The sequence below is a fragment of the Camellia sinensis genome, chromosome 3, assembly GCF_055761805.1.
Source record: "Camellia sinensis isolate YWXY chromosome 3, ASM5576180v1, whole genome shotgun sequence".
In the NCBI taxonomy this organism is placed as follows: Eukaryota; Viridiplantae; Streptophyta; class Magnoliopsida; order Ericales; family Theaceae; genus Camellia; species Camellia sinensis.
In genome coordinates this window covers 119934262-119941473 of record NC_138963.1, presented here as the reverse complement: position 1 = coordinate 119941473, position 7212 = coordinate 119934262, and the positions used below count along the sequence as shown (strand labels likewise).

Here is a 7212-nt window from a genome sequence, read left to right as displayed (position 1 = left end):
AATCAAATCCACTAGAAAAATCCTACCATCCATCTTTATCTGACAAGATCTACAGACATCTCCCAATATTACTATTTCTCCAAATGGATTACACACAATAATACAAACATCAAAGGCTCTTAAAGAATAGACAATCCGTGTAAATATCTAGGTGTCAACTATTAACCATCAAAACGAAATCAAGAACGATTCAACACAAGTTTAAACAAAACTAACTTAACCAAACACTACTAAGTACTATAGGGACTCGGACCTCGTCTAAATGATGAAATGCAAGGTATGTAACTTGATAAATCTATAGCTCTGATACCACAATTGCCACACCCCAAATCTGGGCATGACCGGCCGTGGCCCACAGGGACTTAGCCCAAGGCACACGTAAGCCTAAACACGAATCCAATCACATCGAACAACTGAACAATAGTCCAATAATAAATAACCAAAACTCAATCCAGACATGTCACAATTATAAACTGCAAAATCAACCGTAATCAAAAACCATCCCAAACTTATGGGATATAAACAACCCACATATCAAAAATAATCCTAAATGAACTTCGATAAGAATAAATATAAATATGCACAAACTTGACATAACACTCTAAACTAAAGGAATGCCCTAGAGGTCCATGCAATTGAGTCCCCGCTATGCCATGAGTCCACTCTAAGTCCTTCTAACACCTGGAAGTGATAAAAACTAAGTCAGCTGATAGCTCAGTGAGTAGCAACATGGATAGTAAATACAGTTTTGAAAACAGGGTTCAATTCCAAAATAAGATATATATCACAGAAACTAGATTGGCATACAGTTTGGTAAATACAATCTGTTTCAAAAAGAAGGTTCCACAAATCAACACTTAAAATACTCATGTCTCGCAAGAACATGATAAACGGCATTTTCCACTTAAAACAGATTATAACATGAACACCAATAATTTTCTGGGTACCAAGAAAAACAAATAATCTGCCACACAGTTCTCAGGCTATAAGCCACGTTGGATCCAATACCGAACTAAGAGTCATCCTCAGGGTGGCACCTGGGCCTTTTCTCAAAGACGATCCGATTGAAGGTCGCCTAGTTGTTTTTAAAGGTCTTTTCCTTACAATCGTTGAGCACTAGAGTCATCACGGCCCAACCCGGATCTGTTCCCTAGTGGCCAGAGTCACCACACACAGTGGAATAATTTCCCTGGACTAAATACACACATGGTCCCAATAATCAATACACATCAGTTTCGCAAAACATGGTGGTTCATCATTATAAACATGAGACCAAAACAAATAGTTTACAGTATGCCAAGTTCACACATGTTTCAGAAATAATTTGATTCAATTGATAATATAATAATTTATCAAAACAGTTTCATCATGAAACAACAATTTAATTTTCCAACAGTTCAGGGTAGGGAACATTTATAAAAATATGTAGCATGGAACTACTCACCTGAAACGCAATAATATAATCCTCGAATAGAGTATGAAAGTCCAACTAGTGCCCTGAACCAAGTATAAAAACTACACGTCACAACTAATTTAAAAATACTAAAAAAAAATAGGAACTAAGTAACCTCAAACTAAAACGCACTAACACGGCTCAACCCAACTCACCGTTACTCTTAAATATTACCTAAGTTCATGTTCTTCAAGGTTTAAAATCACCCAAGACATGGGTTCCGGTCAAAACTTAATTAATTGTGACTTTAAGATAAAACAGAATTTCAAACAAGCCTTCCCAACCTACTCGCTAACTTTGAAAATTACAAAACCCACTCCACGCTATTCGAAAAATTCCAATAACCTCCAGATATCAACTAATATATCCTAAGTTTCAAACCCAATTGGTTTCACTTGATTTTCTTATCAAAATAATTATCTACAATTTATTATATCCAAACAGGTTGTTTTCTGCAGCACTTTAAAGAAATTGACGGTTCTCTTAATATACACGAGCAATCAATGCAAAGCCAAAAATGTACGAAACTATACTCGTAACCGGTTCTAATGACACTAATTTGATAATTTTTGGATTTATACCCAAAGAGAACAACACTCCCGAATTTACTGTTTCGGACTGGTTTCCTGGACAGATTTGAATACCTCAATTTATATGGATTTTGACTCCCAAAAATTATGAAAAAATTCAGATATGCAATTCAATATGTAATTGATCTACTGTAAAAATTTCAAATTAAAATTCATCCGTTTGATATGGTTTCTTGATTTTTAAAATTTGTGACTTTGTACAGAATTTTTGGACTGAAAATTACACCCAATCTTTACACATAAATTTAGCTCCTCAAGTTTCTTAATAGGATATCTATATACACAATACATAAACCTACAACCTCTCCATCAATGAACAAAATAATTATAGAATAAGGATGAAGAACAAAAAGAAGAGAAGAAAACCAAGGAGGGCTAACCTTTGATGATCACACACAACACAACACACCCAAAAGTTCTTTGATTGCAACATCTTCTTCTTTTTTTCCTTCTCTCTAACCCTCTCCCGTGGCTGCTGTTGTTGCCCTATGTGGTGAACAAATAATAGAGTAGGGTTTGTGTTTATTTTATTTTATACTAGTGGTGGGCACACATAGGTCAAATAAATAGATAAATATACAAAACATATGTATAAGTTACATGCAACTCAAATGGTATATAGGAGTCTTATATGTTAACCTTGTGGTCTAGAGTTCAAGTCACACCCTCCTCTCTCTCTCTTTTTATTTTTATTTTTATAATAAACCTTGTCTCTAAATTAAAGACTTTCACCATAAATTTATTTTAGGTTTAAAATTAATTAAAAGATCCTCTAATAATATTTAATTTGCACCTTAGAATTCACCACCAAAATATTTGAGATTGTAATATTATTATTTAATTATTTACTTAATTTTTATATTCGGGTTCTCACACTAACCATCGTAAGCAGTTAAATAAAATGGTGAAAGACGTGAGGTTGGAAGACATACACATTATTAGAACATTGCGCCCTCACACAGGAGAGTCTGAATGAACTAACTAACTAACTAACTAACTAGCTAAAGCTAAGCTAATGAATTAACTATTACAAACCCAAATGAATAATTTAGCTAAACTACTTAACTAATTATTATAAACTGAATTAATTAAATATTTTAGCTAACTAATTATTACAAGACAAATCAAAATGAACTAATTATTTACATGAATACAACATGAAAAGGGGGCTAAGCTAGCTATTCTAATTACTTTGCCTCGGGAAACGAGGAATCCTCATGCATGCATAGACTTTCCACCCGAAAAAGTCACTCTTTCTGCTGCCAAATGCCTCTGTTGCCTAGTAGAACACTTGCCCTGATTTCCACCTCAGAACCAACTATGTTCTTCTTCAAAAGTACACTGCTGGATTTTGCACTGGTAGCCGGCAGAGGGCCTGCCGTCCACTGACGATGGCCTGCCAGCCACTGACGATTAAGTTATTCTTCTGCAACAGAGAGCAAACAGAGCAGGGACAGGGTATTCTCAAGGGTTTGTTTGCACAATTTATCCCACCTTATCATTTGAACAGCTCAAATGAGTAGCAAGTTTGATTCACAAACCACCAATGGATGCAATTTCATTACATGATGGCTTATAAATCAAGTGTGCAAGTTTAATGAATGCAACAAAACAAGACTCTCAAAACCACCTCCCTATCATGAAAGATCAAGGGAAGTAGTTGACAATGAATCTTGAACCATTTTACAAGTTATTATCTTGTACCTTTTTAGCCTCAATTTTATTACTTCATTTTAGATTACCATTCATTCTTTAATCAATTAAGTCTAAAAGGTGAAGTTAAGTCCTCTAATAAAAAGAGGGCTCAAACCAAGAGTTGCTTTGGGCATAAAAGAGACATCATACCGTTAGTAATGAACCCCCAAAGGGATTAAACCATTAAGCACGACACCACAATCTCATGCTTAAATAAACAAATTATTTGAAACCACTTTCAAAGCAAAGAAAAAGCCAAGAAATGAGGGAGGTTGCAGAGGTGATTAAAGGTGAGAACAAGTAAGAAAAACACTAAATAAATGTAATTAACTCAAATAAGGTGGTGTCTAAGGCCTAAAACTCCAAACTTATGAGGACAATTACACTACAAACATGCACTATAAGGTTCAAATGCAATGAACACTTAAAAAAAAGTCCTAAAACAATGCTAAATAAGTCCTAAAACATGCTGAAATTAAGACAAAAATAGCAAGAATAGTAAGCTAAAACGTAGAGCTATGTAAGCTAGTGAACAAGACACAAGAAGGGGAGGCTAACCTCTTCAATTTTGGACTTCAAAAAGTGTTTTTAGCGACTAAAATAACTATAAAATTCAATATTTAAAAGCTCAAAAAAAGGTGACAACAAGATGGGAAACACAAAGGTAAAGGCCTTGGAGGCTAGGTAAAAGGAATAGTGAGCCACCCCTCCACCCTTATTGGCCTTAAACCACAAATTTCAGCCCAAAATTTCAAAGTTTAGTTAGTCCAAAAATAGCCCGAAAATGGTACAAACATGTGCTGGAATGAAGACAAAAGTAGCTGAAATAATAAGCTAAAACATGGAGCAATTTAAGCTAGTAAACAAGCCAAAGGAGGGGTGGCTAACCCCTCCATTTTTGGGACTTCATAATCACTTTTTTTAGCCTCTGAAAACCTTTGAAAATCAGTGGTAAAAAGTATAAAAAAAGTTGATGAAGAGATGAGAAACACAAGTTTAAAGGCTTAGAGAACAAGGTTCAAAGAATAGTGATTAACCCCTCTACCTTTAATAGCCTTAAACCACAAGCTTTAGCCCATAAAAACAGTTGAAAATAGTTCAAAATTAACAAGAAAAGATACAAAAGAAATAGTGCAAAGGAGCCAGTAGTTATACCTCTTGAAGAGGAATAACACTTTTGTTTACAAACCAACAAGTTCTCACTCTCAAGGGTTGAAATTTGGACTCAATAATCTTAGCAAAGAGAGCTCCAATATTGATTTAGGAAGTGTTTAGGTAAGGTGTGTGTGTTGCAAGATAGAGATAGAGAGAATTTTAAGAATTGAAACTTTTGGAATTTTTTTCAAGTGCAGTAGACGTATTCTAACACAGTGTATAAATCTTAACAAAGTTATGAGGTGAATGCATATACAATACTCATGCCAAAACATTTTATATCTCTTTCCAAAACCATGCAATGCCAAATTTATATCACAATTCATAAAAACACGTTTTTCGCAATAGAAAACATGGCAATGGATACAAGTACTGGGAATCTCTAGGTACGTGTCTGCAAGTAGGCTATGCAAGCACTACCGATTACCATTTTTATCAGTACTAACCAAAAGGATCGGCACTTATCCACGAGGGTTTCTAAACTTTCACCAAGGACACACAGGCCAACAATAATACCACAACCTCACTCATACCCAGATTCACCAAGGTATTCATCATTTTTTCTCAAAACAATATACTTTTTTAATGTGTTAAGTATGCAACAATGCTCAATGCCAATGGATAAGAAGTTAGTTTCAATTCTCCTAATTCTCATACAATTTCTACAATAATCATAACTATTCTCCACCGATAGCCCCAAAACAGATATCTCTAAACAGATAGATAATTTCCAATAATGATAAACTTTCCAAAATTTCAAGATATGAGTGATAATGCATATCCAACTCCTCTATCATCATCATCATTTCGATTTCACAAAACCCATATCATTTCCATTTCCTTTTTACAAATTCAAATATTCACATTTTAGGGCAAAATTCTCTTTCCTTTATAAATTGATTCCAATGATAAAAATCCACCATTTTATCACAACTCAACCACATTTACAAACCCACAACCATATTCAAGAACTCATTTGAAAACCCCTCTTTTAATTTTTAAACCAAAACCATAGATTTTGTTCAAAAATTCTAAAATCATAATATTGTTTAGAAAAGCAAATAACCAAGTTAAAAACCATACAAAAGTGTGGAGAAATCCGTACCTCAAGACTAGAAGACAATACAGAGAGTGAAGAAACCTCGACGAAGCCGAAAATCAACTTTGCTCTGATTAGAATGAAGCTCTAGGTGAGCTCTCCTTTTTTATCAAATGGACTAGGGTGTAGAGATCAATGGATGATAGTGTATTTGAGGTTTAAGGATGGTTTCTAGAGAGAGAGTAAGAAAATTTGGGATTTTGAAAAGTTTAGAGAGAGAGATGAAAAAATGACTTTTACGAACTGATATATGCGTAAACCACTCGAGTGACCAAAACACTGCTCGAGCGACCAAACACAATAAGTGAAACCACTTGAGTGAACAAAGTTACCGCTCGAGTGTACAATGACACCCTCCCAGAAGTTTTGCAGATAGGGGCTAGCTGCTCGAGCTCAAAAAAGACCGCTCGAGCCAAGACTGCTCGAGCATAAGAAACACCGCTCAAGCAAAAAACATTACCCTCCCAGTACTTTTGCAGACCTGTAACTATATTGAAAGTTCTCAAAGATCGCTGAGTGAACTGACCAAAATCTAGGCAAAGACTCCCTTGAAAAATGGACTCCCAACTTGTTCTAAATGCAACAATGACATCTAAATAACCAAACTCAACCAAGAATAGGACATATAAGGGTATGAACAACCATTTAAGATTAAAAATCCTAGATCCAAAATGATAAACGGGTCAAGTCTAAACCAGAATCATTATAGATGCCGAGGTTGGTGTTCAATCGGCGGTTAAGTTCTATAACACTCATAATTGTTCAGTAGAAATTTACGTTTGGCAAAGAAGGAATCAACCCCTAAAAGCGAAGAATAGATTGAAGAAAGGGATGAAGGGGAAATCACACTCTGCCCTCGACAATCGCCAATAATAGAAAGACTATGGTGCTAGTGTCAGGCCTCTTAAGGTTCACCACCGTGTCCACGAAGAGTTCTAGTTGAACATCGTCAGGGATCGTGTAATAGCGATGGAAGTGCAACCTTACTCTCAGAAAGCAAAGCTTTTAAGTAGTTTTCCATGAATGTGTTGGAGGATGGGAGAATCGAAAGAAAAAGAATGAACAAAAGGTGAAGCAAGGTCGAAAATCGTGAAAATACAAAAAATGAAATGAGAGAAAAGGCTCAGAAAACTTACAGGTTCTAATAAAAGATACTCGAACAAATGAAGACTGAAGCAGTTGCAATCAAGAGGTTAAAAGTGAAGCGTTGTAAGAATGGA

General features: G+C 35.2%; 1 long non-coding RNA gene across 1 annotated transcript; it reads right to left on the bottom strand.

Moving 5' to 3' along the window:
- Nucleotides 1-434: 434 nt before the first annotated feature.
- Nucleotides 435-2542, bottom strand: LOC145821112 (uncharacterized). The gene is made up of 3 exons (XR_014363152.1): nt 2424-2542; nt 1445-1497; nt 435-681 (listed from the first exon to the last, which is right to left on the bottom strand). It is a non-coding gene; the product is annotated as an uncharacterized LOC145821112 (long non-coding RNA).
- Nucleotides 2543-7212: the final 4670 nt, after the last annotated feature.